Raw genomic sequence first — 12,052 nt, 5'->3', positions numbered from 1 at the left:
TACAAACTAATCACTTGGAATGAAGGAGAACGGACTGATAAGCATGTCTAAGGGAGATAGCTGAGAAAGACCATGACGAGTATACTATGGAAAAGAAAAAGAGGACCCAGAAAATGGAAGGTGAACAGAAATCACACCTGAATTATCCACAATGAAAGATGATGTCCGTCTTTAGACAGACTCTGCTGGAACGTTTGAAAGTCAGAGAAATTCACAAGCCAAAAAACGGCAGCGAAGGTCAAGCATGGGCTAACTGGGAAGGGTGAGTTATGAGACTGCTCCAAGCAGGCTCTGAAACCTGTATCCAGGAAGCATGCTGGACCTCAGAGACACAATTATGACAAATCCTCTGACATCACAATGGACCCGAAAAACAACCTAGCCTCATCTACACAGTGCTAGAGTTGGGCTCACTAGTATATTTAACTCCCGTTGCACTCAACTGCACGTTGCCACTGAACATGTAAGTGGCCGGCCGGTGGTGCAGTGGTGAGGTCCGCACCTTCTGGGTCTGTGGCCCAGTATGGGCTGGGTGGAATCCTCGGTTTGGGCCTCCTCACCACTGCTTCAGTTGTTCTGGTGCAGGCGTCCGAGGTAGAGTAGAGGCAGATGGGAAGGGACGTTGGACAGGGCCAGACTTCCACAGCAAATACAGGAGCATTGCCAGCAGATGTGAGCACAGCAATGCACTTGTGCCAAAACAAAACCAATTAAAAGTTGCAAAGAATAGAAAAACTGAAGCTAAGGAAAAAAAAACCAAAAAAACAGGAGCTTGCCATTACGAAGAATAGGATCTCTGTGAATAACCTTAGCAAAACAGGTGAATTCTATGTTAATTCAAAAACTAGCAAACCTTTGGGGAAAGAAACTCAAGAAGACACAAGAAAAAAAAAGATATCGAGGGATCTAGGAATGGAAGGATTAACACACTTGAAAGGTTCATACCGCAGTAAGGAATCTCTGGATTCCATGCAATCCCAGTCAAAGTTGCAGCAGTATTTGCCACAGAGAAGAAGAGAGAATCCTGAAGTTTCTAGCCAGCAACACGAGACCCTGACTAGGCAAAGGAATCCTCAGGAAAACGAACAAAGCAGCACGTGTCACAATTTCTGATTTCAACATAGAGGACGAAGCGCTAGGTACCGAAGCGGCACAGTCTGGGCCCCAAAACAGGCATGAAGACCCATGCAAAACAATTGAGAGCCCAGAGCCCAACTCAAACTTACATGGACAGCCCATTTTGGACCAGGGAGCCAAGTGGAGACAGCGGAGAAAGGAGAGTCTCTACAATAAACGGTGCTGGGAAGCCTGCACAGCCACATGGAACACAACGAGAGTACACCATGATGTTACACCTGGCACACACACCACCTGAAGTGGATTAAAGCCTTGAATGGCAGACTTGAAACCGTGAACCTTGTAGGAGAAGACCTAGGCAGAGTGCTCTTTGCCATCTGTCTGAGCCGCCTATTTGGAAGAAGCATGTCTGACTGGGCAAGGGCAACAAAGGAAACAAGAAACAAACGGGACCACATCAAATGCACACACTTCTGCCCACTCAAGGAAACCATCAACTGAATACTAAGACACCACAACAATTGGGAGAGGATGTTTGCAAACCACACATCGGACAAGGGGTGAAAAGCCCAAAGATACAATCAACTCGCACGTCTCCACAAGAAAAAAAACAAGCCAATGAAAACCTGGTCAAAAGATGGAAGCAGAGATTTCTCCGAAGAAGACAGAAAGAGGGCCAGTAGGTGCATGAAAACTTGTTCACCATCATTAAGTCTCAGGAAAATGCAAATCCAAACTGCAAGGCCATGGCAGCTCACTGTGGTCAGCATGGCTAGAAGGAAGCAGACAGGAAATAACAAGTGTCAGAGAGGAGGTGCAGAGAAGGGAAGCCTCCTGCACTGCTGGTGGGAGTGTAACCCGGTGCAGCCACGATGCCAAAGGTGTGGAACTGCCTCAGAAATTTAAGTATCCATGTCCCGTATGACCCAGCTATTAATCTGCCGCTTGCTTATCCAAAAAAGTCAGAAAGACTACCGCATAAAGACATGTGCATGGCTGTGTTCACCACAGTCTTACTCCTGATATCCAAGACTTGGAAAGCACCCTGGTGTCCAGCAAGGGATGATTGGAGAAGGAAGATGGGCTATAGCCACACAATGGTATACCACTCAGCCGGAACAAATGATGCAATCCAGCCATTTGTGACCACCAGAATGGCTGTGAGGGTTTTAGGGGAAGTTTAACAAGCCCCAGTGAGAAATTCAAATACCATAGAATCTCACTTACAAGGAGAAGAAAAAGCAAGCACTAACCAACAGGTGGCACTGAACATTTGTATGCGGGCTCCCAGAGGCAAAGAGGGGCGGTGACGGAGGGTGAAAGAGAAGATTAGGCACAAGTGTGTGGTGAGGGCCTGTGATTAGTCTTACACTGGTGAAGATGATGTAAGCTACACAGAAGTCTAAAGCAATGAGGATGTGAATCTGGAAGTTATAGTACGTTCTAATGCAGGGTCATGGCTATAAATTCACCTCAAATCAAAAATCCAAAAAGGGGTCCAGAATGATGTCATAAAGCTTTGGGGGCGGAAAGAGTTTACAGAAGGTGAACTTCCAAGGATGGAAAATCACCTCCAAATGCTTACAGATGCTACAGAAAGGCAGACCATTCCAAATAGGTGAAGAGGAATACTACGAAGAGAACATGATCAGTCCTAAACCCATGAACGAACGGAAAATGTTACCGTCCATGATGTTATTACTAATCACCTTCACGAATAATCCAAACAGGCCCACGTCTTCCCAAGTTCAGGCAAAAGGTTGGTCCAAAAGTACAATTCAGGGCCGGCCCTGTGGTGGAGCAGGTAAGTGCCCACATTCCGCTTGGGCGGCCCGGGCCTCACTGTTTCACATTACGAGTGCATATCACATTAGTAGTGTTAGGAAATATAGATTTCATGGTATGGTGCGGGCAGAGATCATAAATAAGCAGCAATTGTGAGGATACGTTATCAATACGCACAAGAAAAGGAACCATAAGAATATTACAATCTATGGAAGTAACTGGTACACTTCCCAAAGGCAGAAGGAAGGAAAACTTGTGACCTGCCAAGGTGGAATTGGCAGAGTGCCACGAGATGACACCATCATCGTGCATCAGAACATTCCCTGGGCAACTTCAACTTGTGAGGGAGTCCAGGACTTTTTCTGGGTAAGGTCCACCCATTTTGCCATCTACCCAAGATATAAGAGATAAAACCCAGGATAATCTTACAGGAGTGACACCAGTGTCTAGAGAGAATGTAGGAGCCCTTTCGAAGTTCAAGGAGAAAGATAGAAACTGACAACAATTGCAGAAAAAGGAAAACTATCCTACCTAGACAGGGTGAGGAGTCAGACTGGTCTGAGATGGCTGTGAAACTCTGTGTGCACGGAGGTTGTCAGGACAACTTCGAATTTTGAGGTCGCTTATGACATCACGGTGAACATGTCCCCCAGGGTGGCCGCATGGTTACAGTCTGAGGATTGGCCTAGGCTAGGCTATTAAAGGGACAGATACCCAGAAACAGGTTTGGCAAACAGAAAGCAGGCACAGAAACTAGAAGAGATAAAACAGAGTCTGATGCAAGGGATAAGAAAGGAACCCTAGGCCACAAGTGAGAATAGAGGGACAGGCACGGAGAGGAGAACATTGTCATCTATTCAAGTCTATGGGGAGGTCATGCTGATTCAAGCTTGCAACTTCATTGGAAACAAGTGGCCGGACTTGGCGTTCATCACACCTACAGTGCCCTCGTGCCTTAAGCATAATGCAAAGTCAAGAAAGATGTCTTGAGGACATTGAAGAGAAGAATCGATGCCTCCTTTCCAAGGCCCATAGCATTCTTTGCAGGTCAGTCTCTTTTTCCGAAGCTCTGGTGTCACGTGGGCCCACTGGGCACATGGTAATGTGTCCCAAGAGATGTCTTGGAAGCCTTGAAGGAATGGAGCCCTGGCACGCTTGGGGTATGTCTCTTTGTTTGGAAGTGCTCTACAAGGGTGCTGAAAAGCACCCTCTTCCACAGGGCTTCGTTCCTTCGTGAAGGCTGCCCTCCCAGGCTAGTGTGCTCTGTTTGCCTCCATCGAAATTCTCTCCCCCTACCTCTTGCCGTAGAAGGATTATTGATTATGTGTTTTGACACCATATGTAAGGAAGTTGCACGAAAATTAGAACTTTACAGTTGTGTTTCAAGAAAAATAAACAGGCCAGGGTAGAGGATGTAGGGCAAACAAATGGCACACCCTATAAAAATTAAGTAAGCCCGTATCTGGACGGAATCTAGGGGAACGTTCAAGGATCAGGGGTCAAGTTCGAAACTTCCCAAATCCGGAAAAGAGACAGAAAAATATCTTTCCTGGAGAGTGGAATTCATCCGATTTGTCTAAGTTGTCTTGGAAACATTGTGTCCGTGAAGGGGGTTGCCAGGACCACCTCGAATTTGGAGTTTCTGATCTCAGGATGTCAAACCAACCCACATGACCACGTGTTCTCAGTGCTTAGTTTGACCTAGGCTAGGATAGCCAAGAGTCCTACAAGTGACCGGTGCAAATTCAAGGACAACAACCAAGAGTCACGAAAGCACTCACACCTCACCCTAGAGAACATACAGCGATTAAAGAAATACAAACTAATCACTCGGAATGAAGGAGAACGGACTGATAAGCATGTCTAAGGGAGATAGCTGAGAAAGACCATGACGAGTATACTATGGAAAAGAAAAAGAGGACCCAGAAAATGGAAGGTGAACAGAAATCACACCTGAATTATCCACAATGAAAGATGATGTCCGTCTTTAGACAGACTCTGCTGGAACGTTTGAAAGTCAGAGAAATTCACAAGCCAAAAAACGGCAGCGAAGGTCAAGCATGGGCTAACTGGGAAGGGTGAGTTATGAGACTGCTCCAAGCAGGCTCTGAAACCTGTATCCAGGAAGCATGCTGGACCTCAGAGACACAATTATGACAAATCCTCTGACATCACAATGGACCCGAAAAACAACCTAGCCTCATCTACACAGTGCTAGAGTTGGGCTCACTAGTATATTTAACTCCCGTTGCACTCAACTGCACGTTGCCACTGAACATGTAAGTGGCCGGCCGGTGGTGCAGTGGTGAGGTCCGCACCTTCTGGGTCTGTGGCCCAGTATGGGCTGGGTGGAATCCTCGGTTTGGGCCTCCTCACCACTGCTTCAGTTGTTCTGGTGCAGGCGTCCGAGGTAGAGTAGAGGCAGATGGGAAGGGACGTTGGACAGGGCCAGACTTCCACAGCAAATACAGGAGCATTGCCAGCAGATGTGAGCACAGCAATGCACTTGTGCCAAAACAAAACCAATTAAAAGTTGCAAAGAATAGAAAAACTGAAGCTAAGGAAAAAGAAAACAAAAAAACAGGAGCTTGCCATTACGAAGAATAGGATCTCTGTGAATAACCTTAGCAAAACAGGTGAATTCTATGTTAATTCAAAAACTAGCAAACCTTTGGGGAAAGAAACTCAAGAAGACACAAGAAAAAAAAAGATATCGAGGGATCTAGGAATGGAAGGATTAACACACTTGAAAGGTTCATACCGCAGTAAGGAATCTCTGGATTCCATGCAATCCCAGTCAAAGTTGCAGCAGTATTTGCCACAGAGAAGAAGAGAGAATCCTAAAGTTTCTAGCCAGCAACACGAGACCCTGACTAGGCAAAGGAATCCTCAGGAAAACGAACAAAGCAGCACGTGTCACAATTTCTGATTTCAACATAGAGGACGAAGCGCTAGGTACCGAAACGGCACAGTCTGGGCCCCAAAACAGGCATGAAGACCCATGCAAAACAATTGAGAGCCCAGAGCCCAACTCAAACTTACATGGACAGCCCATTTTGGACCAGGGAGCCAAGTGGAGACAGCGGAGAAAGGAGAGTCTCTACAATAAACGGTGCTGGGAAGCCTGCACAGCCACATGGAACACAACGAGAGTACACCATGATGTTACACCTGGCACACACACCACCTGAAATGGATTAAAGCCTTGAATGGCAGACTTGAAACCGTGAACCTTGTAGGAGAAGACCTAGGCAGAGTGCTCTTTGCCATCTGTCTGAGCCGCCTATTTGGAAGAAGCATGTCTGACTGGGCAAGGGCAACAAAGGAAACAAGAAACAAACGGGACCACATCAAATGCACACACTTCTGCCCACTCAAGGAAACCATCAACTGAATACTAAGACACCACAACAATTGGGAGAGGATGTTTGCAAACCACACATCGGACAAGGGGTGAAAAGCCCAAAGATACAATCAACTCGCACGTCTCCACAAGAAAAAAAACAAGCCAATGAAAACCTGGTCAAAAGATGGAAGCAGAGATTTCTCCGAAGAAGACAGAAAGAGGGCCAGTAGGTGCATGAAAACTTGTTCACCATCATGAAGTCTCAGGAAAATGCAAATCCAAACTGCAAGGCCATGGCAGCTCACTGTGGTCAGCATGGCTAGAAGGAAGCAGACAGGAAATAACAAGTGTCAGAGAGGAGGTGCAGAGAAGGGAAGCCTCCTGCACTGCTGGTGGGAGTGTAACCCGGTGCAGCCACGATGCCAAAGGTGTGGAACTGCCTCAGAAATTTAAGTATCCATGTCCCGTATGACCCAGCTATTAATCTGCCGCTTGCTTATCCAAAACAGTCAGAAAGACTACCGCATAAAGACATGTGCATGGCTGTGTTCACCACAGTCTTACTCCTGATATCCAAGACTTGGAAAGCACCCTGGTGTCCAGCAAGGGATGATTGGAGAAGGAAGATGGGCTATAGCCACACAATGGTATACCACTCAGCCGGAACAAATGATGCAATCCAGCCATTTGTGACCACCAGAATGGCTGTGAGGGTTTTAGGGGAAGTGTAACAAGCCCCAGTGAGAAATTCAAATACCATAGAATCTCACTTACAAGGAGAAGAAAAAGCAAGCACTAACCAACAGGTGGCACTGAACATTTGTATGCGGGCTCCCAGAGGCAAAGAGGGGCGGTGACGGAGGGTGAAAGAGAAGATTAGGCACAAGTGTGTGGTGAGGGCCTGTGATTAGTCTTACACTGGTGAAGATGATGTAAGCTACACAGAAGTCTAAAGCAATGAGGACGTGAATCTGGAAGTTATAGTACGTTCTAATGCAGGGTCATGGCTATAAATTCACCTCAAATCAAAAATCCAAAAAGGGGTCCAGAATGATGTCATAAAGCTTTGGGGGCGGAAAGAGTTTACAGAAGGTGAACTTCCAAGGATGGAAAATCACCTCCAAATGCTTACAGATGCTACAGAAAGGCAGACCATTCCAAATAGGTGAAGAGGAATACTACGAAGAGAACATGATCAGTCCTAAACCCATGAACGAACGGAAAATGTTACCGTCCATGATGTTATTACTAATCACCTTCACGAATAATCCAAACAGGCCCACGTCTTCCCAAGTTCAGGCAAAAGGTTGGTCCAAAAGTACAATTCAGGGCCGGCCCTGTGGTGGAGCAGGTAAGTGCCCACATTCCGCTTGGGCGGCCCGGGCCTCACTGTTTCACATTACGAGTGCATATCACATTAGTAGTGTTAGGAAATATAGATTTCATGGTATGGTGCGGGCAGAGATCATAAATAAGCAGCAATTGTGAGGATACGTTATCAATACGCACAAGAAAAGGAACCATAAGAATATTACAATCTATGGAAGTATCTGGTACACTTCCCAAAGGCAGAAGGAAGGAAAACTTGTGACCTGCCAAGGTGGAATTGGCAGAGTGCCACGAGATGACACCATCATCGTGCATCAGAACATTCCCTGGGCAACTTCAACTTGTGAGGGAGTCCAGGACTTTTTCTGGGTAAGGTCCACCCATTTTGCCATCTACCCAAGATATAAGAGATAAAACCCAGGATAATCTTACAGGAGTGACACCAGTGTCTAGAGAGAATGTAGGAGCCCTTTCGAAGTTCAAGGAGAAAGATAGAAACTGACAACAATTGCAGAAAAAGGAAAACTATCCTACCTAGACAGGGTGAGGAGTCAGACTGGTCTGAGATGGCTGTGAAACTCTGTGTGCACGGAGGTTGTCAGGACAACTTCGAATTTTGAGGTCGCTTATGACATCACGGTGAACATGTCCCCCAGGGTGGCCGCATGGTTACAGTCTGAGGATTGGCCTAGGCTAGGCTATTAAAGGGACAGATACCCAGAAACAGGTTTGGCAAACAGAAAGCAGGCACAGAAACTAGAAGAGATAAAACAGAGTCTGATGCAAGGGATAAGAAAGGAACCCTAGGCCACAAGTGAGAATAGAGGGACAGGCACGGAGAGGAGAACATTGTCATCTATTCAAGTCTATGGGGAGGTCATGCTGATTCAAGCTTGCAACTTCATTGGAAACAAGTGGCCGGACTTGGCGTTCATCACACCTACAGTGCCCTCGTGCCTTAAGCATAATGCAAAGTCAAGAAAGATGTCTTGAGGACATTGAAGAGAAGAATCGATGCCTCCTTTCAAAGGCCCATAGCATTCTTTGCAGGTCAGTCTCTTTTTCCGAAGCTCTGGTGTCACGTGGGCCCACTGGGCACATGGTAATGTGTCCCAAGAGATGTCTTGGAAGCCTTGAAGGAATGGAGCCCTGTCACGCTTGGGGTATGTCTCTTTGTTTGGAAGTGCTCTACAAGGGTGCTGAAAAGCACCCTCTTCCACAGGGCTTCGTTCCTTCGTGAAGGCTGCCCTCCCAGGCTAGTGTGCTCTGTTTGCCTCCATCGAAATTCTCTCCCCCTACCTCTTGCCGTAGAAGGATTATTGATTATGTGTTTTGACACCATATGTAAGGAAGTTGCACGAAAATTAGAACTTTACAGTTGTGTTTCAAGAAAAATAAACAGGCCAGGGTAGAGGATGTAGGGCAAACAAATGGCACACCCTATAAAAATTAAGTAAGCCCGTATCTGGACGGAATCTAGGGGAACGTTCAAGGATCAGGGGTCAAGTTCGAAACTTCCCAAATCCGGAAAAGAGACAGAAAAATATCTTTCCTGGAGAGTGGAATTCATCCGATTTGTCTAAGTTGTCTTGGAAACATTGTGTCCGTGAAGGGGGTTGCCAGGACCACCTCGAATTTGGAGTTTCTGATCTCAGGATGTCAAACCAACCCACATGACCACGTGTTCTCAGTGCTTAGTTTGACCTAGGCTAGGATAGCCAAGAGTCCTACAAGTGACCGGTGCAAATTCAAGGACAACAACCAAGAGTCACGAAAGCACTCACACCTCACCCTAGAGAACATACAGCGATTAAAGAAATACAAACTAATCACTCGGAATGAAGGAGAACGGACTGATAAGCATGTCTAAGGGAGATAGCTGAGAAAGACCATGACGAGTATACTATGGAAAAGAAAAAGAGGACCCAGAAAATGGAAGGTGAACAGAAATCACACCTGAATTATCCACAATGAAAGATGATGTCCGTCTTTAGACAGACTCTGCTGGAACGTTTGAAAGTCAGAGAAATTCACAAGCCAAAAAACGGCAGCGAAGGTCAAGCATGGGCTAACTGGGAAGGGTGAGTTATGAGACTGCTCCAAGCAGGCTCTGAAACCTGTATCCAGGAAGCATGCTGGACCTCAGAGACACAATTATGACAAATCCTCTGACATCACAATGGACCCGAAAAACAACCTAGCCTCATCTACACAGTGCTAGAGTTGGGCTCACTAGTATATTTAACTCCCGTTGCACTCAACTGCACGTTGCCACTGAACATGTAAGTGGCCGGCCGGTGGTGCAGTGGTGAGGTCCGCACCTTCTGGGTCTGTGGCCCAGTATGGGCTGGGTGGAATCCTCGGTTTGGGCCTCCTCACCACTGCTTCAGTTGTTCTGGTGCAGGCGTCCGAGGTAGAGTAGAGGCAGATGGGAAGGGACGTTGGACAGGGCCAGACTTCCACAGCAAATACAGGAGCATTGCCAGCAGATGTGAGCACAGCAATGCACTTGTGCCAAAACAAAACCAATTAAAAGTTGCAAAGAATAGAAAAACTGAAGCTAAGGAAAAAGAAAACAAAAAAACAGGAGCTTGCCATTACGAAGAATAGGATCTCTGTGAATAACCTTAGCAAAACAGGTGAATTCTATGTTAATTCAAAAACTAGCAAACCTTTGGGGAAAGAAACTCAAGAAGACACAAGAAAAAAAAAGATATCGAGGGATCTAGGAATGGAAGGATTAACACACTTGAAAGGTTCATACCGCAGTAAGGAATCTCTGGATTCCATGCAATCCCAGTCAAAGTTGCAGCAGTATTTGCCACAGAGAAGAAGAGAGAATCCTAAAGTTTCTAGCCAGCAACACGAGACCCTGACTAGGCAAAGGAATCCTCAGGAAAACGAACAAAGCAGCACGTGTCACAATTTCTGATTTCAACATAGAGGACGAAGCGCTAGGTACCGAAACGGCACAGTCTGGGCCCCAAAACAGGCATGAAGACCCATGCAAAACAATTGAGAGCCCAGAGCCCAACTCAAACTTACATGGACAGCCCATTTTGGACCAGGGAGCCAAGTGGAGACAGCGGAGAAAGGAGAGTCTCTACAATAAACGGTGCTGGGAAGCCTGCACAGCCACATGGAACACAACGAGAGTACACCATGATGTTACACCTGGCACACACACCACCTGAAATGGATTAAAGCCTTGAATGGCAGACTTGAAACCGTGAACCTTGTAGGAGAAGACCTAGGCAGAGTGCTCTTTGCCATCTGTCTGAGCCGCCTATTTGGAAGAAGCATGTCTGACTGGGCAAGGGCAACAAAGGAAACAAGAAACAAACGGGACCACATCAAATGCACACACTTCTGCCCACTCAAGGAAACCATCAACTGAATACTAAGACACCACAACAATTGGGAGAGGATGTTTGCAAACCACACATCGGACAAGGGGTGAAAAGCCCAAAGATACAATCAACTCGCACGTCTCCACAAGAAAAAAAACAAGCCAATGAAAACCTGGTCAAAAGATGGAAGCAGAGATTTCTCCGAAGAAGACAGAAAGAGGGCCAGTAGGTGCATGAAAACTTGTTCACCATCATGAAGTCTCAGGAAAATGCAAATCCAAACTGCAAGGCCATGGCAGCTCACTGTGGTCAGCATGGCTAGAAGGAAGCAGACAGGAAATAACAAGTGTCAGAGAGGAGGTGCAGAGAAGGGAAGCCTCCTGCACTGCTGGTGGGAGTGTAACCCGGTGCAGCCACGATGCCAAAGGTGTGGAACTGCCTCAGAAATTTAAGTATCCATGTCCCGTATGACCCAGCTATTAATCTGCCGCTTGCTTATCCAAAAAAGTCAGAAAGACTACCGCATAAAGACATGTGCATGGCTGTGTTCACCACAGTCTTACTCCTGATATCCAAGACTTGGAAAGCACCCTGGTGTCCAGCAAGGGATGATTGGAGAAGGAAGATGGGCTATAGCCACACAATGGTATACCACTCAGCCGGAACAAATGATGCAATCCAGCCATTTGTGACCACCAGAATGGCTGTGAGGGTTTTAGGGGAAGTGTAACAAGCCCCAGTGAGAAATTCAAATACCATAGAATCTCACTTACAAGGAGAAGAAAAAGCAAGCACTAACCAACAGGTGGCACTGAACATTTGTATGCGGGCTCCCAGAGGCAAAGAGGGGCGGTGACGGAGGGTGAAAGAGAAGATTAGGCACAAGTGTGTGGTGAGGGCCTGTGATTAGTCTTACACTGGTGAAGATGATGTAAGCTACACAGAAGTCTAAAGCAATGAGGACGTGAATCTGGAAGTTATAGTACGTTCTAATGCAGGGTCATGGCTATAAATTCACCTCAAATCAAAAATCCAAAAAGGGGTCCAGAATGATGTCATAAAGCTTTGGGGGCGGAAAGAGTTTACAGAAGGTGAACTTCCAAGGATGGAAAATCACCTCCAAATGCTTACAGATGCTACAGAAAGGCAGACCATTCCAAATAGG

The sequence above is a fragment of the Equus asinus genome, chromosome 20, assembly GCF_041296235.1.
Source record: "Equus asinus isolate D_3611 breed Donkey chromosome 20, EquAss-T2T_v2, whole genome shotgun sequence".
NCBI classification, from domain to species: domain Eukaryota; kingdom Metazoa; phylum Chordata; class Mammalia; order Perissodactyla; family Equidae; genus Equus; species Equus asinus.
The sequence above is the reverse complement of the archived record's forward strand: the minus strand, read 5'-3'. Positions refer to the sequence as shown.